The 25216-nt window shown below is 40.4% G+C and overlaps 1 long non-coding RNA gene across 2 annotated transcripts in view; it reads right to left on the bottom strand.

Annotated features, from left to right (window-relative positions):
- LOC140685875 (uncharacterized) overlaps nucleotides 1-25216 on the bottom strand; it is a 64909-nt gene that overhangs the window by 5217 nt on the left and 34476 nt on the right. Inside the window, exons 2-3 of one of the 2 annotated variants that reach the window (XR_012059316.1) lie at nucleotides 22486-22597; nucleotides 10936-11095 (exon numbers count right to left, since the gene is read on the bottom strand). This is a non-coding gene — a long non-coding RNA (uncharacterized lncRNA). Of the gene's footprint in view, nucleotides 1-10935; nucleotides 11096-18923; nucleotides 19296-22485; nucleotides 22598-25216 lie in introns of those variants that run through there. The other variant, XR_012059317.1, reaches the window with a different exon arrangement.

Genomic DNA, 25216 nt, shown 5'->3' on the forward strand with positions numbered 1-25216 from the left:
GGCAGAAGAATCACCCGACTGAGAACTGCCAAACTTCCAACCAACAAAATAGTGAAATCTAATAAAATGGTGGTTGTTTCAAGCTACTAAATTTTACAGTAGTTTGTTATACAAAAAGAGATAACCTTGAAGAAAAGTCTGCACTTGGAACTCCCTTGGTATGGCACCCATGCTACCCTAAGAATTTGAGATGACTCAGCGCCCCGAACACTTTACTAGACTGAGAGTTCGAGACTTTGAGCGACTTTGAATTTGTTGCCTGCTCACCATCTCAGAGCTAAAGGTGTGTGTAGGGGGAATACGCAAAAGGATGCTCCCAGGCTCACTCTAGAAATTGATTAATTTCCTTCAACTCTAACCTTCTCTCTTCTGACAATTGTTTTTAAAAGTGGAAGACTAGGATGGAAGAGAACAGAAAGAGAAAGAATGGAATATAGAAAAAAGTGAAAATGGAAAGAAAAGGAAGTTGGAGTTCTCAGATTGAATGGCGTCTGCTCAAAAATGAAGAAATAAAATCAAAACCTCCAAGCAAAGAAATGAGCCAATTCTCGCAACACCTATTCATTGTTCAACACCAACCACACATTAGAGGATAAATTAAGACAAATAGCTAATGGCGAAGAGAACTTCTTTATTCTCGGTTTCTATTTGACATCAGTTTCATTTATTCATTCATTCAGTCCACAAGCATTTATTAAATAATTGTTATCTGTAGGAGAAACTAAAAAAATATGGTATAATTGAAATATCCTACTTCACCCATTTGCAGCAGATGATAACTCTTCAGAGGTTTGATTTCCAGAATATATAAACAGCTCATACAACTTAATAACAAAAAGAGAAACAGCCCAATCCAAGAATGGGCAGAAGACCTAAACAAGCAATCCTCCAGTGAAAACATACAAATGGCCATTAGGCATATGAAAAAATGCTCAATATCACTAATTAACAGTGAAATGCAAATCAAAACTACAATGAGGTATCACCTCACACCAGTCAAAATGGCCATCATTATAAAGTCCACGAACGATAAATGCTGGAGAGGCTGTGGAGAAAAGGGAACCCTCCTACACTGTTGGTAGGAATGTAGTTTGGTGTAGCCATTATGGAAAACCATATGGAGATTCCTCAAAAGACTAAAAATAGACTTACCCTATGATCCAGCAATCCCACTTCTGAGCATATATCTGGAGGTAACTCTAATTTTAAAAGATACATTCACCTCAGTGTTCATAGCAGCACTATATACAATAGCCAAGACATGAAAGCAACCTAAATGTCCATTTTTAAATGACTGGTTAAAGAAGAGGTGGTATATTTATACAATGGAATACTACTCAGCCATAAAAAAGAATAAAATAACGCCATTTGCAGCAACATGGATGGACCTAGAGATCATCATTCTAAGTGAAGTAAGCCAGAAAGAGAAATAAAAATACCATATGATATCACTTATATGTGGAGTCTAAAAAAGAAAAAAGAGGACACTAATGAACTCATCTACAAAACAGAAACAGACTCACAGACATAGTAAACAATCTTATGGTTACCAGGGGAAAGAGAATGGGAAGGGATAAACTTGGGAGTTTGAGATTTACAAATGTTAGCTATTACATATAAAAATAGATTTTAAAATTTCTTTTGTATAGCACAGGGAACTATATTCAATATCTTGTAATAACTTTTAATAAAAAGAATATGAAAATGAATATATGTATGTATATGCATGACTGGAACATTGTGCTGTACAATAAAATTATGCACCCCTAGAATGGAGGAAATCCATTCTTCTCTCCTGGGGATCCCTATCTGTGATACATTCAAGAAGCCCACAAGTACTTAGCCAGATCACTTCAAAGAAAATCCATTCGACAGCCAGAAGAAACTGTTCTTCACCACTGTTGCTGTAGCCATGGCTTCACTGTAGAGCTGCTGAAAACAGGGAGTCCATTCTTTCACCTAAATAAATGCTACAGTGGGTAAGGTCCATGCCAGAAAAAGTTGAAGTTAATGTGCCCACCTTGCCACCAAAGCCAGTAGTTCACTACTGGCCCTGTGCCTTGAGAAGTCGCCATTGAATCTGAGGTTCACTACCAATTTGGCAGTGATTTTTCAGAGTGCAGGGTGGACAAGAACATTCCTTCTTCCAAATGCATCATCCACTTCAGGTGCATCAGGCACCAGTGTTATAGATCTTTAGGGAAAGAGCCACATACCAAAAGTCCTCCCCTGCTAAGGAATGCCAGGGAAGTTCCAAAGTAACCACAAGATATACCCCAAATCAGATCTCTTCCATGAATCATCAGATCAGATTCCCAAAGAGGAGAGGAAGTCCTTCCCTCCCCAGTCCAAGCCTGCTAATTTTCCTGTCCCGGTGTTAACCACTTGTCATCCCCTATGGTTTCAACAGAGAGAGTCCTTGGCCACTTCATTACAATGAAACATTGTCTCTCCTTTGGAGAGGGTATACACATACAAAAACGGGTAACAATAAAGGAGAATACTGCATCAAATCATAGAACTTTAAGATTAGAACAGACTCCAAAAAGGGTTGTAGTTCAACCTCCCCATTATGCCAACAGGGAAACAGAGGCTCAGAAACTTAACCAATCTGTGCAAAGCCAGGTACAACATTTGACAGTTGAATTCAAATCCTCAACCCAAGCTCATTCCTCCAGATTTTCACATAACTGCTTCTCTTGGCCTCTAAATGAAACTAAAAGACACTTAAATAATTTGGGGGCTTTACTTTTTTTCTTTGCCGAAGAGAAACAGAAACATTCCTCGTTAAGCCAAGGCAGGGTCTGACAGAGCTTGGCAGCTGGAAGTGTCTTTCTAAATCTGGAAACACAACATCTCCTTTGAAAAGTGGGAGCAACAATTTGTGCCTCTTAAATGTGAAGAAACGTATTTCTTTGTGAGAAAAAATTAACTGCAGTGAAATTGCTGAAGAAAAATATTGGGCAAGGCAGTCAGCAAAACAAGAGATACTGAGTTTGTCAGAACATCCAGTTTATTCATATGCCAAAAAGGGGAAAAATACCAGCAAATTATTTTCCATTTGCAAATATGTTTTGTTAATTTTCCCAGAAGATAAATATACAGGAACTCATGAGTTACAAAAATTGAATGCCCAAGTATTTCGTAAAGAGAACAAGCTGAAATTGGGCTAAAGAGGAAAAAAAGATTCTTTGTTCACTTTACAAGAAAATCTTCCCACCATCACCATCCAGAATCATTGATGGGCTGAGTCAAATACACAAGATCACTGATTTAGGGGAGATGTCAGTTTAAGACATACACTCATTTATTCACGTATAAGAATGACATGAAGGAAATGGCAATAATGCCTTCCATTCTACGCTCAATTTTTGAAGTCTTTGTGTTCATTTTTGCTTTAACACCAGATTTCTAGATTGGATGGCTGGATGATACAGTCAATCACATGGAGAAAGGCTCATCAATTCCGATTTTGACCTTGTGTTTCGAGTATTTTTGGGATCAAATTCTTCTAATCATTGGATGAAATGATCTCTTTTACTGGTATGAAACTTGGTGTACAGCTTGCCAGACACTTTGTTTTTGGGTCTTTCACTGAATCGCTTAGCTTTTTGCTGTTCTTCCTCCCTTTTTTCTTTCCTTATTGCTGCATCTTGAGAATAATATGCCCTCATGATTGAATGACATACTCCTCTCCTGGAATATGCAGGTCTGGTCCAGCAGAACACCCATTGTGTGTTCATGTGGAATCATTCAGTTTTGTGTGTTCCATCATTGCACATTCGCATGCACATTGTCTTGCTTTTTTTATTTTCCTCCTTTTCTTTTGTCATAGTCATGATATAGCTGCACATCTATGATTAACTGAAATGGTATGGGACTGATGATTAAGGGAGAAAATTCTAGAATTAGATCTGTTCACTAGAATTGGGGACAAGACAGCAGGTACATATACCAGGGGTCTAGAGCCAGCTGAAGATGGGAAGTTCAGTCTGCAGGCAAAGCAGAATGTGACAGACAGAGGGCCAGGTCAATATTGGCACCATAGGATGTAACATGTACTGGGTGCAGTTCGTACCAGAGTGGTACGGGGAGATGGTACCATTGCTCCTAACAAGGACAATCAGAAGTGTGCAGATACTACGCAGAGTCCAAGGCATTACTGAGGCACCAAGGAGACGGCAGCAGCATCTGGTTACCAAAGCTGGCCTCAGGCGGAAAGTGGACCAGTAGTCAGGGTGAGCCTGAGGCCCCCTGGAGCTTCTTCAGCAGATCTGCCTCAAGTCCAGGAGCTGGGGTAGGATAGGCAGTGGAGAAGAGAGGCATGACGGGGGAGGGAGACTTGTGCCATTGGGGGAGGCGTCATCTGTTGAACCTGACATCTCCCAACTGGACTTTGACAAATCCCCTTGAGGACAAGGACTGTTCTGCTCCTCTGGCCTCCAGAGGGCACATCCTGGGTGCTTAATAGGTGCAAACACAATTGAGTTGAGGTAAAGGGCCATCTTCAGTTAATTATTCAGAACCCCATTGTAACAAATAGCTTCATGGATTTAAGGTACTGCAAGGGCATAGTTGGTCTCCAGAAGAGGAACGGTTGTACAAACAGAAGCCTGACTGTGCAGATGATAGTGATTGACAGGTATGTACTGACAAGGACCCTGCTGCTTATGTAGGTTGCACAGATGCAGACTCAGCAGCCTTCCAGCTTTCAGAGGGGCTTCACCAGCCCTCAGTGCCCTGCTGTCCACGCAATGATACCATTAGGTTGTCTGAGGAGCCTTTCAGGGCCTGCAGAAGCTCCCTTCCCATTCTCTTGGGAGGGGAACAGGGCATATTATTTCCTTAGTCCTCCATTCTGTTCTGAAGACTCTCTCGCTTAGGACTGCCTGCCTGCCAGGTAAAAGTAACCTAAGAACCCAGCACATTCTTGAGTGCTCACTGCGAAAGTAAAGGGAAGATCAGTTTCCCAGGATCAGTTCCCAGATACACAATCCCTAGAGGGCCAGATTTAGTGATTCCTGCAGTGGTTCAACTCAGTAACCCCTGGGTCCACTCCACACCATCAGTACCCTAAATTAGGCAGGGCTAGGAATCTGTTCTATTTATATTCTAGACATTATTAGGTCACCTACACCTGCCAGAGAAGACTACAGGAGAGATGCATAGTTTCTGCTAAAAGTTAAGGGCTGGTAGCAGCCAACTGGTTGGACATAATAGACATTTATACCAAAGTTGTATTTTTTTCCAGGCAGAAGTGGAGATAAACAAATTCTGCCTGAAGCAAATTTGTGAGACTGAGAAATCAGTGAAATTTGCCTTGGGTGTCTCCCATCTCTTCTGTTTCCCCTCAGTGACCAAGCCCTCCCTCCCATCACTGCTCCTTCCTGGTTCTGGGTGCCTTCCTGAAGTTTCAAAAAAAAAATTGATAACATAATTAAACTTAACTGTCTCCTTCACATTACTGTGGTAACTGCCCCAGGTATTTGCATTTTAAAATCTTTTATTATGGAATGAAACGGTTTCTAGGTCTTCCCCGGAAGGGATGTTTAAGCAATATTAAGCAGGTGGAGAGGTTTTTTAGAGCAAGAGAGTTTTTCCTGGTTTCCAAAATTACACTGCGCTGTATCAAAGGCTGGCTGGTCCCAATTTCAATAATTGACTATAAGTTTGCTTTAGATGCATTAGGTGCTGCGAAGTTACTTGAAGGAACATCCTGGCTCTGTTCTCCCAGCCTCCTCCTCACCCCATACACCCCTATTCCTCTGCTAAAGAGAATATCCAACATTACAAGCCTCTATGAATTACTAAAATATTTTCGTATATGTTATCTCATTTAATCCTCACAAGAGTCCTATGAGATAAGGACTTTAATTATCCTAATTAAAATGGTAATTCCACTTAATACTGCTTCTAAAAATTCCATTTCCTTGACTCAGTGTCGCTACACTCTCCAGGTTTTCTTCCTCCCCACAACCCCAGCTCACTGCTCCTCCTCAGGGACCTTTGTGGGCTCCATTTCTCCCTGGCCCTTAAACATTGGGGTTCCCTGGACTTTTGCCCCACTTTAACCCTGGCCATCACATTCATTCAGGAACTTTAATTGCAGTGTGTATGGCTCGACTTTCATGGCTACTGTCAGAGCCTAGCCCACTCTCTGAGCTCCACGCCTGTTCAACATTTCTGCTTGGATATCTCACAAGTCCCTAAAAATCCATATGTCTAAAACAAAATGCATAATCTACCCCTACTCATCCACTACTCACCATCACCGCTGAAAAATTTGCCCATTGGACGCTGTTCATTGAGTCCTCTGTCTCCATTCATTGGCCAAGTTATTTTAATGGTCTCTCACCTCCACTATCAGAGTCACTTCTCCATTTAGACTCCTGTAGTGCTCCCCCAATTAGGTTCCCCTTATCCTCTTAGCTGTCTTTAACCCATTTGCCATAGGTAACCTGAAAAGGTTTTGTAAAATACAAATCTCACCAAGCCAAACCTCTGCTGAAAACAGAGGTAGTAGTTAGTAGTTGGCCTGACTATTGTTGGGGACTTATAAATATGGATCCCAGTGCTTAATGTGGCTTCTGAAACTCAAGGAAGTATGGTCTCTACCCAGCGTTCCAGCCTTTTCTCACCCCACTGTCTGCTTCACCATCAACATTCCTGCCCCTGTAGCTTCTTTTTGTCTCCTTGGAAGTTCAGAGGTTTTGGTACCTCAGGACCTTGGCACTATCTGTTCTCTCACCTAGCTAACTCTTAATCATCTTCCAGATCTCAACTTAAAATATCACTTCCCTAAAGAGATCTTTCCTGATTTCTTAGACAAGGCTAAATCCCCTTTGGATGTGCCCTAATAGCACATAACCCTCATCACAATTGAAATGACTTATTTAATGTCTGTCTGCTTAGCTAGACTGTAAACACCACAAGAGTGGATTTTTTCCCCCAATATCCAGCACAATGCCTAACACACACTCAATATTCAAAAAATATTTATTGGATTGAATTAAGTGACTAGCCCAAGCCAGGTTAGAAATGTCAAAGTGATGACATGAACCCCAGTCTATCTGACCTATCTGACCCCAGAGCCCATTTTCTCTTACTTTCTTCCCTCACTGTGCATCCCTCTCCTCCCACCAATTCTTAGATGCCCTGGGATGGTGGTCATGTGATCATCCCTTAGTAGAAGTAAATCTCAATCTCTTGTTTCAGAATCTGCTACCTCCATATCCCAGTTGGTGAGGACCAGGGAGCAGTTCAGGGACCCCACTAGTGTGGTGGGATATGTTTTGGTTTAAAAATATGTGCACAAATTCTTTAATACTCCCCCTTTTAAGAAACGGAGATTAATTCCCTTACTCTTGAGTGTAGACTGGACTTAGTGACTCACTTTGAACAGATAATTTTGGCAAAAGTGATCATCTGTAACCCCTGAGACAGGTCATAAAAGACAGTGCAGCTTCCACTTTGCATTCTTTTGGATCACTCACTTGGGGAAGTCAGTTGCCATGTCATGAGGATATTCAAATAGCCCTATGGAGAAGTCCATATGATGGGAAACCAAGGCCTTCTACCAACAACCAGCAAGAAACTGAATCCTTCTGCTAACTGAGCTGTGTGGGTCAGTTGTTTTGGAATCAGATCTTCTAGCCAAGTCAAGCCTTCAGCCGACTGCAGTCATGGCCAACATCTTGACTACAACCTTATGAGACCCTCTGAACCATAACCACCAAACTAGGCTGCTCCTAAGTTCACAACCCCCAGAAACAGCTGAAAACAACAAACACTTGGGGATCATTTGTTATGCAGCAACAAATAGCTAATACAGAGTAAAAAAGAGAGAGATGGTAGGATCAGAGCATGTAACCAAACCATAGAGGCAGTTCTTGGGAATAAAGGACAAGAGAAGCTATTGTGTAAAAGCTCTTTGTCTTTTTAATGGATATAATTATGTCATGTTGCACATAACAATGCTGAGGTGGAAAGTGAGGTATTAGAGCAGAAGGGAGACAGAGAACCCTGCTAGGCAGTGAAATAGAAGTGAGCATCCAAACATGAGCCCCAGACAACCTGTGGCCAGTAACACAAGAAAGGAGATGGGAACTATGAGGCAAATGGTGCCAAATGTAGCATCCATAACCAAGCACTGAGCCACAGGGGGGATATCTAGAAGTGGGAGCCAGGACACCAAACTGCTCAGAATTAGTGACACATCTACACATCTGAGATTGCAACTGGAACAGGGCATGGAAACAGAGGATTCTGCCTTGGACCTTCTGCTCCAACTGACTGAGTTCCCACACACTGCATACATACAAGTTTCTGCTCCTAAAGTACCTTGTAGTGGATGCTGTTGGGCCCCACCCCATCCGCTTTACCAAATAAGTGTTAGCTGATTACACTCACAGCTGCCTGCTCTCTGGAGAATTGTCCTCAGCTAAATGTTTTGTAGTCACCTATTTCCCCACCAATAGCCCTCAAGCAATGACTGGCATGGCATACAAAAAGCCAGTGCCCTTGCTTGAGATGAGACTAACTCTCTGATACTATTTATGCTCCAGAGCTTCTCCATGGAATTAGATTTAAGCTAACATCTAGTTGAGACCACAGCCCCTACCTCATCCTGCTTCTCTCACTCCCCTTTCCTGACAATAAGTCACTTAAATAATAAATCCCTTGAATAAGAATCCCCAATTCAGGATTTGCTTCTAGGGAACTTAATCTGTAACACACATTAAAGACACCTAGTACTTTCTGGTGTGTGTGTGTGCACACACACGCACACACGCCTACAGACCAAGTGCTTGTCTACCCTTAAAATTCATATTCAAGCCCTGACTTCGAATGTGAAGATATTTGGAACTGGAGCCTTTGGGGATAGAGGCCCCCAGGATGGAATTAGTTAGTGTCTTTACAAGAAGAGAAAGAGACCAGAGTTCTCTCTCTCTCTCTCTGCCTTGTTTGATGCAGCAAAAAGATGGATATGTGCAAACCAAGAAGAGAGTTCTCACTAGAAGCCAAATCTGCCAGCACCCTGAATTTCCCAGTCTCCAGACTGTGTGAAGTAAATGTTTGTTGGTTAAGCCACCTAGTCTGCAGTATTTCATTATAGCAGCTCGAGCTGACTAAGGTTGTGTATGTGATTGTGGTGATAATGAAAGAATATCTATAAATCAGGGAAAATAATAAAAATTTCCCTGCTTAAGGTGTCCATGACTCAATAGAATGAGAAGACAAAATAAAGCAATTTGGTTAAATGGCTTAAAAGAAAGATGTTAGTAAGTTATCTAAATGTTTATTGATTGTGATAAGTTTGTACTAGCAAAGCTAGGATAGCTTTTCCCACAGTCTCTTTCTCTGTATGGTTCCATGTTAAAGCTGTCTAAAAGAAAAATTTAAATAAGATTTAGAAGGCAGAAATGAAGCAGCAGTACTCTCTGAAAGTTGTTGTGGTTGGATGCAATGAGAGATACAGAAATGCTGATATATTCTAGATTAGCCTGGCTCTTCTGACCTCGAGCTCTTCTTAGCTGATGACCCTGCTGACCAACAGCAACCCCAGGCTCACCATTAGATGCAAAGACCATAGCTTACATAGACTTCTCCACCAGCTTTCCCCAGGAAGCTGGATGTGCCTGGCTTCCCAAGTTCCCTAGCAGGCTGTAATTTGTCCAATCATGCCAATGTGCCAGGAAGGTAGATTATTGATTTTCTCTCATCTTCTGTATCCCCAAATTTTCCCATAATTTTGAAATGTCTTACACCTATAATACATTCTTTATTCCATAGTACTCAAGGTAGTCTGCTTCCCTGATTGAGCTCTGATACCCTGATACACTCATAGACTGATTATATTTAATTGCCATATTGTACAGCAACTAGTATATATTTCATTAAATGGTTGTCAGATCAATTTTGTTGATGTTGTTTTTCACTAGGAACAATACACTCTCTAGAGATATGTTCAACATTTAGAGCATGCTACTCTTTTAGCACAGTCACCTGAAGAGAACTTACAAAAGAATGAGTTCATTGAAAAAACACTGAGACATTGGCAGACATCAGTAATGTAGAAACAGTGGAAGATTTTCATTTAGAAGAATGACACATTTAGATTTTCAATTTCCTTGCACCAGAATATTTGCAATGTGGAAAAATGAGTTGTAGAGAGCTTTAGAGTGGAAGTAGGGAACCAACTGGTAGGATATTGCAGTTGTCTGGGCAAGAGATGATGGTAGATTGGACCACAGTGTTGGCAGTAGCAGTGGAATGAGGAATCTTTGTCTGCTAGAAGACAATCCAGGGCATAGATAATCATTTCAAAGGGAGCAAATGTATCTTTGGCTCTGAACCCCTATCATAGAATGACTAAGACTTTTAACCTCCCAAATACCTACTAATCCCTTGTGGAAATCCCAAATGGATTATATGTTATTTAACTTAATTTTTTTTTTGCTAGCACTACTTAATTTGTTTTTGTTCAACAGCACCTGTATAGTCCTTGCTATCTAACCACTGTTCTAAGTGCTTCTCAAAGATTGATTCATTCAGTAATCCTTACAATAGCCGCTAGTGCAGTTTTCCTGGCATCTTCAGTTCAAAACAAAACTTCCATCATCACTGCCATTGCTGCTTCTATCTCATATGTTGATCTGGATGATGGAATTTTCTTCTATTCCTGTAGCTGCTGTTACTCTCTCTGACATGGGGAGGTATATCAGTTGGGCTTTGCATTGCAAGCTACAGAAAAGGGCTTAGGTTATTTTAAGCAGGAAATTGATTTTTCTGTAGAATATACCACCACTTACCCCTCTGAGTATGCCACATCTACATGCACCTTTGTTTCCATACTTAAATGCTCACACACAAACACACACAATTTCAGCTAAATATAATGCAGCTCCTCTTCATGATAACCAAAAATATACTCACCTCCTCCCTGAAGGGAGAAAATCCAAAGTTTCACCAGAAAATTCAATCTTGCATGCAAGATTTCTGGGTGATGTCCATGTCTTCTTTAGTCTGATACAATCCCATATTGACATTCTACAACCTTTGGACTAAAATTTGCAATTAAACACCACAAACACACCTATATGGAACAGTGGGGAAAAAAGAGAAGAAGGAACAGTATTTGTTTTATACACAAGTAAAGAATTATGGATAGAAGCTACAATTTTATAGCTGTTTTTTTCAAACCAAGATCTCATCATAGCTCATGAATTGCATTTGATCATTAGTAGACCACTGCGTTTTCAAGGGATTAACCTCCCACTTTTTGGCATGCATATGTGTCTAAAGTAACTGCTACTTCTGAATCTGTGGCAGATTGTATTTTCCAGATATACCCACACTTTATATTTATCTCATCCCACATGCTCTTCTTATAATGTGATTGTCACTCCTCCCACTAAGAGGTCAGATCTACATTTCCTCTCCTATACTCTGGGTAGGAACTTATGGTTACTCCAACCAAAGAAGTACAGTGAAGTAATTCTATGTGACTTCCAAAACTAAGTCATAAAAAGGATGCAGTTTTTCTCTCTCTGTCTCTCTCTCCCTCTGTCTTTCTACACTTGTCCTTGGAACCTAGCTAATAGCCAGTATCAGTTGTCAGGCATGTGAGAGAAGAAGCCTTCAGATTATTTCAGCTCCAGCCCTTGGAGTCTTCCAGGTGAGGCCCCATTCATCAGGGTACAGATGTAAGCATTCTACTCTTTCTTGTTTGAATTTTTGACCCACAAAAACCATGAGAAATAATTATTTTCATTTTAAGCCACTGAATTTTAGGATAATTTGGTATACAACAATAATTACTAATCACAGCCTTATGTCATGATGTCATCAATAGAGCAAACAAGAATGATGTCCTGTGGGATAAGGATATGATCAAGGTTCAGTGTAGCAAATATGTTACAGTGACAAAAAGTTGATCTGTAGTGAGATAGGACAGTAAAGTTGTACTGTGGCCCTTGCCAAGTAAAAGCAACCTGTCTCAGGTACTTCTGTTTGTTGGGCTGAGGGGAAAAAACATTTACCAGATTATTAGCTGTGCTCTAGGCATCAGTGGTATTGATTTGCTCCAGTAAGAACAGTGCATTTGGAACAAAAGTTGCAGTTAGAGATAGTAGCTAATTAAATTTATAATAGTCCACTTTCATACCCCAAGACCCATCCATCTTCACTGGCTAAAATAGAAAATGAAATAGGAATGTGGTAGGAATTACCACACCTATATCTTTCAAAGTTTTGATGATGGCCCTGAGTTCTAGAATTTCCATCAGAAATTTATTCACCTATCTAGTCAATAAATATTTATTGGGCGCCTGTTATGTGTAATCATTGTCCTAGGCACTGGGGATAGAGCAGTGAAAGGAAAATCTCTACCTCTAAGGAAGGAGATTACATTCTAGGGAAGAAAACAGACCATATAAAAACAAACAATTGTACAATATATTGCTAGGTAGTGATAGGTGCCATGAGGTAATATTACTTTACTTGGCCATTACTATTATAATAGCCTATACTCCCTGAGTCAGGGAGTTAATGTGAGGATTCTTCCATTTGCTAAGGGTGTCTAATTCTACCTATATCTTTAGGCAGTGGGGAAATAATCATGGAAGAGAGTTTGGAGTCCTACAGGACCTACCATAAGATGCACTGGGTCAAAATTCCATGTAACACCTAGCCCTCATAAGTCTCAATAGGAATGGAGTTCTGGATCCCAAGAAATTAGTGTAAGTCCAAGGTCAGTGTTGATGAGCCCCTGAATGTTTTGAATGTTTCCCTTTCTCTTGATCACATTTACCCACTAAGTCATTTTGGACCTATCGGGGAGGACAGAGAGGAAGATTCACATTTTGTTCTTGTGACATTAGTGTAAATTTCTTCCTCAGGTGTACTTGACCACACCTTCTCTCTAGGAGTTCTGCATTGTGAATTCATTCAGGTCTAAAAACTGGGTGAGATGTCGTGACTCACTTTGAGGGTAATGCAAGCTCTTTTTCACCAGATCTATCTTTTAAAAATTGCAAATCAAGTAGGCTTTAGCAGGCTGCCCATATCTTTTAACCCCAGGAATCTCATGAACTGTTAAGCAATACCAGAGATCTCTGCAGATCAGAACACTCTGATTACCATCGGGCCTATTCAGAAACCACACTCACTTTGCTCTGGGAAGTCAGTCCAGGATTTGGCCTCTGCCATCCCCTGCATCCTTCCATCCCATCCTTTGTTGGTTTAAGCCTGAAGTGTTATCTTACATACTACTAATTATTTTAACTACGGGTGGTTAACCTGACCAAGGACAGAAGCCAGAATTTAAGAAAGTCCTTTCAAAAAGCTGCAATAATACTGTTATGAAAAAGCTTTTTCCCAATTCCTTATCAAATGAGCACCTCTGCAAAGAACACCACATAACTCTTAATCATTTTACCAATACAATTTTTAAGGCAGAGATTTGCTTTGGACTTATGTCAACATCTTCAAATGAAGCTCTAAGGAGCTGTCTGGAACATTTTGCAACACTCTATTCTGGCTAGAAAAGAGTTTCAGGACCTCTCTAAGTTTCTGCAAACACTGTTCTTATGTTATTATTTGAGTGAATATGTCTTGGGAAAACTCCCCTAGTGAAAAAAAATTCCCTAGCAGATCTTCCAGAGCAGGTCTTCCTATAGCAGGTCTCCATTTTCCAGAAAGATATTTATCACTCCTGCCTCATCGGCACAATGTGTTCACTATCGGTCTTTCCCGAGAAACATCTTATTCAGCATTTATTGCTTCTTTCCATTCAGTGGTGGGGAGATGTACTTGCTGTATGAAAGGAGAAATCAATAATTTCTGGCACTTAATGTATAGTATACTTGAGAGGGAGCTCAAGATTTAAAGGAATGAGCCCACTTGGGATTAATAACGATGGAGTCAAAAGTGATTTCATCAGATGCCATTTGAATTTCTAATTCCACCCTCTTTTCTTCGTCCCTGCTTCTCCATTCTCAAGTGGCAGGGCTGAAAGAATCCCTTGTACATTCCATCTTCTCAGACCTGTGGAGCAGTACTCAGAGGAAACACTGCTCAGCCTCATATTATAACTCTGTCCATTTGGAAAAGGGCATGGGGTTCGGGGATAGCTTCAATATGGGTCTGAGCCTTTCTCCAACATTTCTAAACACTGCTATTTCTTTCATGGCACAGCTTTTGTTTTGAACCTTCTTTCCTATGCTCTTGTTTAGGGTTGCTTCTGATCCTAAATTCATTGTCTTCCACCAACATGATTCACTAAGAGATGCTCTGGGAATCTGCATGGAAGAGTGGAAAGATGATAGGTTCTGGAGTTCTATACCTGAGTTTAAATCCCAGCTCCGCTGTTACTAGCTATGTCACTTTGACCACATAACCTAGCCTCTGTGAACGCCAGTTTCCTCATCTGAAAATGAAGTGAATCTATCCTACTTCAGACAGTTATTATCAGAATTAGAGAAAATATATGTAAAGTAACTACTCAGATGTTTGGCACATGACTGATAACATATTAATAGATATACCAGAACCACATTAGTATGTTATTAATAATTATTATGTCTCTGAATTACTCTATACTCTTCACAATAAAAATATTTAAATATTTTGAGCCTTTACTAAGTAGGCATATTTCTAAACTCTCTACATATATTATTTAATCCTCTCAGCAGCTCTATAAGTTAGGTATTATTACTAACCTAGTGTTGCTGTTGAAGACACTGAGGCACCGAGAGACTAATTAACTTACCTCAGGTTACATGCTGGGAGGTGATGGAGTCAGGATTTGAATATATTCTGGCTCAAGACTGGCACTCTTTAGAGGCCATGTAGGAATGCTGATTCTTAGAGTATATTTAGAGGATCCATAAGAAAAGTATATCATATTTTTCTAGATTCTTCACATTGTATTTTATAGTTATTGAAGAGAGAGGTGTTTAAATGAACCAGAAAGACCAACAAAGTCACTCGCTACAGAAGTAAGCTGAGTTAATTCTCAGCCATGAGGTTCATCCCCTCCTTGTCCCTGCTTCAGGATGCTTTCAGCTACAGGTAATAGAAAATTCCCCCATACTGGTCTGTAAAGGAGTATATTGGCTCACTTAACTGCCAGTCCAAAAGTAAGGCAAGCTCTAAGGTTGGTTGCTCCAGCAACTCAACGAGATCCTAAAAGACTCAGATTATTCCTACTTCTCTGGCTTGCTGTCTTCTATCAGCTTATCTTGAAGCTTGCTTGCCTCATGGTCCTAGTGGGTAAGGAAAAGAGATTCTAATGCTCTCCCAGAAGAGTGAAGAAAGATTTTCCTGAACATTTTATCCCACATTCAGATTCTTCTCACATCTCAGTGGCCCAGTTATCACATGCCCATTCCCAAACCAGTCACTGGAGATCGAAATGGAATTACCCTTGGGCCAGTCAAGCCCATCCCTAGAACTTGGGGGTTTGGTCATCTTCCACAAGGTGCATGGATGTGAGTGAACAGAGAAACTTGAACAAAATACATGCCCTCTTAGGAAGGAGAAAGGAGGGGAATGGTAATGGACAGACAACCAGTGTATCCAACACGCACCTAAGGGTACATTATCTATTTCCCATGTATTTTCCAATCTTCCTGGGCCCTGATTTTGTCTTCCCTACATTAGGGATAATACTAATGGCTGCTCCTCACTGAGTGAGCTTACACAAGATGATGTATGTGGAAGGATTTCTAACAGCATACAAAGAAGAACTGTAGTTATCATTGCTGCAGTGCTGTACTAGTTGAAATTTACTCATCAAAGTCTGTTGTATTGTTAGTAGCAGGGCCAGAGGAACAGAGGCCATATGTCTTTGGTGCCTGCCAACCTCTATTTCATCCCTTCCCACCTACTAAAACTCACTCTCTCCCACCCCAGTGCTGCCCCAAGTAACCTCTTCCTGAGAATTCAACCCAGGCTCATCCTGACATCTAGTGTTTTGGACTCCCGCATTTCTTCCCCCTTGCAACCATCCCACCATCAGATCTCATTTCCTAACACAGTCGCTCTGAGCTGACCTCTGGTCTCACTTTGCCTCTCATTAATTTTGTGATTTGGAGCAAATCACTTCATCTCTCTGGACTCCACTTCCCTCTTCAGTGAAATGAGATGCTTGGACTAATTAATCTCTAAGGCACCTTCAAGCTTTAACTTTTACGAGTCTATGAATTTCAGACAGTGAGGCAAAGAGAAATGACAAATTTCAGGCAGATGGAGGATGAGATTTGGGGTAAAGGGAGTTTAAGCAATCAAACGGTCAGTTGGTAGGGCTACTTTGGCTTGGGGGTTCCAAACAGAGACAGACACAAACGCATATATGTGCACCCACAGACACGCACACGTGCACACATGTGCGCGCACACACAGAATGCACGTTAGCAATCAACAGCGAACATCACAACGAGAATGAGGACATCTAATAAGACAAAGATGGGCTCAGCTTACAGAACAGACCTGAAGGATGCAGGTGTGGGGAATGAGACCACATCCTTAAACACATCCGAGTTTGGCAGAGCTGAGAATTCCAGTGAGGGTGGAAAATCATCACTGCTGTAGGCATTGCCTTTGTAGGCCTAGGTGAGCTGAAATCTGAGGGGAATCTCTGAAGAGATCATACTGACCTTCCAGACACAGGGACACATCTGCTACTGGGTCTGACCTTATTTTGCTTTTTTCCTTTCCTAGTTTCAGCTGGGCCTCAAAAGCTGAAAGGCCAAAATCCAACAAGAAAATCTGTTTCTGTTATATTCTCTTGGCTGCTTAGGAGACCTCTCTTGGCAGGCTTTCTGGTGATTTTTCCAAGCCAGAGGGCCTCTCTTCCCTGGAGTTTCCATCACCTTGTTCAGGGAAGAGAAAGCTCTAAGTATCACTATGCAGTGCCTAAGAGGCAGTTGCTGTCTTTCTTTCCTTTCAGTTCTCCCAAGAGTACAGACAACCTGCACATAGTAGGACAAAGGATAGTAATTACAATGATAATAACAATAGCAGGAGCTGCCATTTATTGCCTGCTTACTATTGCTCAGGCATGAGACTAAGCACTTTATATATTAGCTCAATTACTAACTAGGTGTGAATGGCAAATATTAGTACAGTATAAAAACATTAAAAGAGGTAAACATGGGTATTTTATATTGATAATAAGTATAGTCCACCAAGAAGCTATACCAGCCATGAACTTTTACACCCCTAATAATACAGTTTCAAAAACATAAGTCAAAATGCTAAGTACAAGGAGAAATTGACAGAACCACTATATATTAGAAGATGTTAACACATCGTTTCTCTGAAATAGATCAAATAGACAAAATTAACTAAGTATATGAAGAATTTATATAGCACAGTAAAAAGTTTATAGAACTTTCCACTCAATGGAGATTATACATTGTTCTAAAACATATGTGAAAACAGTTAAAATAATTGACCATGTATTATAAAGAAAATCTTCATAAACTCTAAAAAGCAATATTCGTACAAGCACATTCATTGATCAAAATGCAGTAAGACTTAAAAATTAACAACTGAAGGATAGCAAGAGAAAATCTACCTACTTGAAAAATTTATACACATTTATGAATGATTGTTGTGTGCATCAGTCAGGGTTTAGTCAGAAAGATGGATCCCCTAGGAAATATCTGTATATGTGGGTGGATTTGCCATCCGTATATACAGAAATTTATTCTTATGCAGTTGTGCAGGCTGGTTAAACAGTCTCCATGAGGCTGTTGTCATTACATCTAATCCTGGAACATGAAGTCCTTAAGGCAGGCAGTCAGGATATAAAGTGGGAAGAGCAAGAACAGGCTGGAACTGAGAAGCATAAGCTGGTGCACATGAGGGCAGTTCCTGCCTTTGACTTTGATCATGTAGAATCCTAGTCCATTTGTCACAGAGCTAAACATACACACACACACACACACACACACACACACACAATGCATACATGCACGTGCACAAGCACACAGTGAGTACACGTTAGCAATCCATTGCGAACATCACAACAGGAATGAAGATGTCTAATAATTTCTCTGAATTAGGAGTCAGAGAAGCTTCAGAAGAAGATGGAGCAGCTCCAGTCTTAGCCATTGTCCCACACCAACAAGGAGAGCCAGTAGACAATGTATGTGAACTATACAATGGCTATTGCTTCACTTATGCTCTCCAAGTTGCCCACAGGAACCTCCCTGTGGTCCAGTCTAGCTGAAACTATTACAAGAAAGGGAATTCTGGGAAATGTAATTCAGCCTAGCCGAGGTGATAACTTAAAAAACCACCACAATCTATCCCTTGTCAACTTGGCACCAAGCATTTCTCCATATTTAATCTCCAAATAAAGATAAAAACAAAGTCATACTTCTGCCCAACATAATACAATTATCACCAGGCAACAAGAAATATGTTAATCCAGGGGTAAGAATACTTTCTTAAAGGGACAGATAGTAAATATTTCAGGTTATGCAGGCCGCATAGTTTCTGTTGAGACTAGTCAATGCTAGCATTGTAGCATGAAAGCAACCATAAATATGTAATGGAATGAATGTGGCTGTGTTCCAATAAAACATTATTTACAAAAACAAGCCCTTGGGCTATAGTTTGCCAACCCCTGTGTTAATCCTTTCACCAAAGTAGAAAAAAAAATCCTCTTTTTGATTTGATTTGAATAATCTTTATTTTCCTCCTATTTAATTCACACGTCACCTTTTGATATACCATAGCTTAAATATTGAGATATAATGTTAATTACACTTAGCACATCTTATATTAGATAAGGAGATAAAAGAGAAAGAAGAAAACAAAAATGTCTGGTTACTGTATATACAAACATATCCGTATCAACATAAAGAAAATAATACTCATAACTATTCTAAAATGCTTTTCTGCAGCTGATCATGGTTCCTCATCTGGTTCCAAATCTACTCCTGGAAGGTTGAGGCCATTAGCAGTCCTACCTGAATTAAAGGTAGTTGTAGTTTTCCATTGACTTAATAATCACAAAATACAGGTGTACTAAAATTTGCCCTAGAGGATCTCCTGAATTCCAGAAATACTCATTGTGTAATAGCAACTCAATTTCCCCTTGATAGTCGAGAGCAATCACCACAGCCGGTATAGTAAATCCCTTCTTTGGCTGTTGATTCAGTGGCCGTAGGAGCCTAAAGCGGCCAGATAGCAGTCTCAGCTTCCAGTTCAACAAAGTCATTGTTGTGTCCCCTGGTCAGACCAATCCTCTCTTTAGACTTCTAGATCAACAGAACCTAAAACTGGGGGGTGGAAAACAAAAATTATACTAGTGGATCACTAGCGGTAATAATGAGAGCAACAATCTCCATTTCTACTCCCCTTGATTCCCAGACTTGTGTATCCTGTTATGGGAAAAGCAGCAATATGATGAATACAGATTTAGAACATCTACCATAACCTAGAGGCCTTTGCTCTAGATCCACTACCACTTACCAGTTTTCATAACTGAGCCCTCAAAAGGTTCTTACACCATTCTATCACATCTGTTGCTTCAGAATTATAGGTAACGTAGTTAAAACCAGTGAATTCCATGAGTATGCACCCATTGCCTCACTTCATTTGTTGTAAAGTGAGTTCCTTAGTCAAAAATTATGCTGTGTAGGATACTATGTTTTTGGATAAAATATTCAGTCAATTCAGAGATAGTAGTTTTGGCAGAAGCACTGCAAGCAGTTGAGGGGGAAAAAAAGGCAAATCCATATGCAGTAAGAACAAAGTGCTATTCCTTCCATGATGGAAGCTGACCAGTGTATTCAACCTGCCATCAGGTAACAGGCTGATCCCCCAGGTAATAGTGCCATATTGGGGGCTCCATGTTAGTCTCTGCTATTGGCAGATTGGGCATTCAGCAATGGCTTTATCCACATAGGCCATGGATAGTGAAAGTTCTTGTTGCTGAGTCTAGTATAACCTCCATTCTGATTTCGATGACCATTTGTTCATGAACCCATTGGGCAATGAGGAGTGACTGCAGAAGAAAGCTGACTGACATCCACTGAACAGGTCATTCTATTCACCTGATTGTTAAAATCCTCCTTTTGTGAGCATTCATATGAGACACAATTATCTTTACATTCTATGCTCATTTGGAGAGGTTTATCCACATACTTCTTCCACAGCTTCCTTGTCACCGATTTTCCAGTTGTTTCTTTCAAGTCCCTGACCACCCAGCCAAATCATTACCCCTATATGTAGACCCATATGTATGGCCATCTATCATTCCAGGCAAACCAACAACTATATGCCCTCTTCAAAGTTCTGCCCACAGGAAGGGTTTCCCTTCACCACTATTTTTCAGTGTTGTCCCAAAGTGGGGGTGTGGTTGCAGTGTTACACCTTTCTACTTTTAGGTGTTTCTTGCACATCATGCAGAATTACCTGTAAATTTTACAAAGCAGAAACAGACTCACAGACATAGAAAACAAACTTATGGTTACTAGGGGGGAAAAGGAGGGGAGGTGAAGGAATAAATTGGGAGATCGGAATTTGTAAATACTATACATAAAATAAACAACAAGTTCCTACTGTATAGCACAGAGAACTGTATTCAGTACCTTGTAATAGCTTATCGTGAAAAAGAGTATGAAAGAGATTATTTATATATACACATATATATAGCTGAATCAGTATGCTGTACACCAGAAATTAACACAACATTGTAAACGGACTGTACTTCAATTTTTTAAAAAAGCAGGAAAGATAATTTTTTAAAGGATTACCTATAAACCAAATTTAATTATTTTCTTTCTCAGTCAACTGATCATAGGGAGCTCCCAGTGAAGCCTGAGGTGTGGCTGAAAGAAAGAGGGAAATGTAGCTGGAGTGGGGGTGGGGGCATGGCTATCTGGGCTACTTCCTTGTGCAATTTATTTGTGCCTTCAGGGACTGCTTAAGTCCAATATCATAGATAACTCTTACTTTTGATGAGTGAGTAATGTTGTTCATGCCCAACTTTATGGTTTGGTGGGTCAGGCATGCCCAGTTTATGACGAGCATCTCGTGTTATATGGTAACTTGGTAGCTCATGGTGAAGCATTTAGTTTCTAGTAAGGCCCAGTAACAAGCCAAAAATTGTTTCTTAAAAGGGGGAAATATGGCTTTGCTAAAAAATCCTAAGCATCTGTGCTGTGATTCACTTATTTAGTATAGGGACTTGCCAAAGGCTTCAAACAGCATCCCTGTGTACCACTAATACTGCAAGTACTATCACATCTTCTGAGTCATATGGCCCAATTAGCAGAACAGCTTGCATAGCAGCTTGACCTGTTGCAGAACCTACTCTTATTCACTCAAAACAGGCAGCTTTTCAGGTCACTCAGTAAATGGGTCAAAGTAGCATGCCCAAATGAGGTATATGTTGACCAGTAGGCATTGTGCATCTTTCTTAATGGTAGGAGAAGCCAGATGCAGCAACTTGCCCTTTACCTTAGAAGAGAAATCTCTTGTCTCAAATAATTGGACCACTAGAACTTTCACAAAGTGACAGGCCCTTGCATTCATGTGATGTTTATCTTCTATCCTCTGGCACACAAACACCTTATCAACATGTCTAGAATAGTTGCTACTTTCTGCTCACTGTGTCCAGTAAGCATAGCATCATTAGTGTAATGGAACAGTGTGATGTCCTGTGGAAGGGAAGGACTATCAAGGTCCTTGTAGACCAGATTATGACAGGGGCTTGAGAGTTTGTGGAAGGACATTGCCATTGTGGTAAGACAGTGAGGGTATATTGCTGCCTTACCAGATGAAAACCAACTGTTTCTGATGGTCTTTACCAAAGGATACAAGGATAAAAGCACTTGCCAGATCAATAGCTGCATGCCAGAGATGTGATAGTTCGCTCCAGCAACAAAACTACATCTGGAAAAGCAACTACAATTGGCATCAGCACCAATTAAGTTTATGACAGTCCACTGTCATTTTAATTGAATCACAACCCTACATCTTTCAAGTCCTTTCAAGTGGCACTAATCTCTGCAATTCCTCCATGAATGCAGTATTGCTTTTGGTTTACTGTTTTTGTAGGTAGAGACAGTTTTTGTGGCTTCCTACCATAGTAGCCCTCATTCCACGTGTCAGAGAACAACTGTAGGGACTCTGCCAGTTTCTGGGTGTGTCTTTTCTAATTATACATTCTGGAACTGGAAAAACAACCACAAGGTGGATTTGGGGACACACTGGACCCACTGTGAGAAGGATCTGAGCCATGTATTAGTTATACATAGCTGCATAACAATTTCAAAACTCAGAGCTGAAAACAGCAAACATTTATTATCTCACATTTTCTGTGGGTCAAGGAATCTGGGAGCATCTTAGCTGGATGCCTCTAGTGCAGGGTCTCTTATGAGACTACAGCCAAGATGTTGCCTGGGGCTGCAGTCATCTCAAGACTTGATTGGGATTGAAGGAACCATTTCCAAGTTCACTCACCTGATTGTTAGCAGGCTTCCATTTCTCTGTTTTCTTGCACTGAGGGCATTATTTCCTCGCCACATCACGTGGGCATCTCCATAGTGTTGCTCACAATATGGCAGTATGCTTCCTTCAGTGCAAGTGATCCAAGAGAAAGAGAGGGAAAGAGAGAAACAATGAATCAAAGACAGAAGCTATAGTCATTTTATACCCTAATATAGGAAGTGTTATCCTATTATTTCTTCCGTATTCCATTCATTAGAAGCAAGTCACTGGTCCAACCCATACTCAAGTAGAAGGGATTACATAGGGGTGTGGATACCAGGAAATGGGTATCAAAGGGAACTACATTAGAGGCTGCAAACCACATTGGATTATTGAAATAAAAATAAAAATGATGAACAACTGACTTAGAAATAAATGTTGAGACCAAAATGCAAAATTCCTGGGATCTTCACACATTCTGTTTTAAAGACTGGAAATTCAAAGCATAGAGTAATTTAAAATATTTGCCCAAGGTCATTTAATTAGTGGCAAAACTGACATTCAAATCTCTATCTAATTTCGAAGGCTCATTCTGACTCTGACCTCTCCTCCGTAATGTCCTTTAATGGATCATTTATTTCAGCTTCTTCTCCCTTCCTTCTCTTCCCCTTCTTCCTACTTTTCTCTCCACTTCTCTTTTAGCAAAGAGAAAGACTATTCAGGGACTGGTGTATTTACCTTATTGGACCAACTGAGACAACCTCAAATGTGAGGTCATATTTTTTTCAGAGAAGTGACCATTTAAAGTGATAACCCATCAGCTATCACATTGAACTCTTTCTTCCCCTCTGATGATTTTACATCTTTCCTGTACTTTTTGCTTTCTGAGCAGGAGCTGGTGATATTGATACCACAATTTCAGCACCCTTGTTCCTTAGCAACAGCTAAGTTGTCTTTGTAGGTACCTCAAGTTTCAGAGCTGCTAAGAACTTCCCCTCTAAAAGGGCCAGAATCACTCTCAAAACAATGAGTCCAAAGTTTAAAATATAACTTGAGTGGTGTAATCATACACCCCCACCCCTACCCACTCCTTCCACTTCCCTTTCCCTCCTTCCGGGAGGCCCAACCAGTGAGATTTACAGCAATAATTTTTGTAGTCCGGGAAAATGCCAAGGTCACACTTGGGAGTTCTGGGCTGCCCAGAGGATAGTTTCAGTTCCCACTGCCTACTTACAAATAAGAAGCAACTTGCATGTTTAGAATGATCATTTTCTTTATGTAGCTGAAATAAATCTTAACTACAAATTAAAGGTTGAAAGAAATAAACTTTAATTTTAAATAACAAAACCATTTATTTTCTGAGCCTCATTCCACATATGAGTAGAAACCTAGTGCATCAATTCAGGAACCCATCCTTAAGTTGACTTGAGGTCTGTGGTGGGTTGGGGAAGGATGGGTGGGGAAGGTGGGGAAGGGGACTCTGACCTTCAGTTGCCATCTATCTATACCTGCATCTTGTGAGATGTCTATCATTTGGCTGGTCTCCAGTCTTGAAACCATTCTCAGCACCTTGTGCCTGACCAGAGCTCTTCCAGGCTGGCTCTATCTCAAAAATACAGGCAACATTCAGCTGTACTTCTATCCCATCTGGACAGGAAAATCCTGCAAGTCTTATGACCTCCCTGGAAGCAAGATACAACCTTCTTCTTTTAAATCCCTATACCTATCTGAAGAAGGTTCCACTTCCTTCACCACCCCCAAAAATTGGTCCTGTGAGAGTGAGCCACAAGACCCCTGTTCAGGAACAAATAATGTCTTGCTTCCTCTCAGACGCTCCTCTTCTTCCTCCCCCAAGTTCTATAAACTAATCTCAGGTGGAAAGGAGGAAGGGAGGACAAAAAGGCTTTGATTAACCAAATATTTTAAATCCTTTTGTCTTTCTGGACCTGAGATTTTAAAACTCAAAAGGAAATATCTCACTCTTGTTCTCTGATTTTTCTGTACAACCTTCCCTAAGACAATCTGTATCTTGAGAATGGGGAAAAAGACACAGGATAAATAAGAATTATGGGAGAATACATATCAATTAATATTAAAATATTATTTCACTACAATTAAATACATTTTCCTGCCTTACAAAAAAATGTGTCATTTCTTTTAAAATCGTAGTCCTTCATTTTATTTCATATCCACCCAAAGCAGGGAACTCTGCCAAATGTCCTGAGTTAACTGTCCTTGGAGTGAAAAAACTGTGAGACACAGCCCCTTTCTTTAAGAGTGGTTGTTATGGGTTGAATTTTGTTCCTCTCAAAAGATATGTTGAAAAAAGAAAAAAAAATATGTTGAAGTACTAACTCCCAGTGCCTCAGAATGTGACGTCATTTGGAAATAAGATTGTTGGAAATGCAATTAGTTAAGAATAGGCCATACTGGTGTCGTTATAAGAAGAGGAGAAACACAGAAATCAAGACACACAAGAAGATAGGCGTGTGAAAACAGAGGCAAAGTTTGGAGTGATGCATTTACAAGCCAAGGAACACCAGCAAACACTAGATGCTAAAAGAGGCAAGGAAGGATTCTCCCCAAATGATTTCATTTGAAAGTATGGCCTTATTTTGCAGGTGTCTCATAATTGGTCCAGTAAGGTAAATATGCCAGTCCCCGGATAGTCTTTCCTCATTTGATAAAAGATGGAACGTAGCCCTGTCAGCACCTTGATTTTGAACTTAGCTTCGAGAACTATGAGAAAATGAATGTTCACTGG

This window comes from Vicugna pacos, chromosome 15 (genome assembly GCF_048564905.1).
Source record: "Vicugna pacos chromosome 15, VicPac4, whole genome shotgun sequence".
In the NCBI taxonomy this organism is placed as follows: Eukaryota; Metazoa; Chordata; class Mammalia; order Artiodactyla; family Camelidae; genus Vicugna; species Vicugna pacos.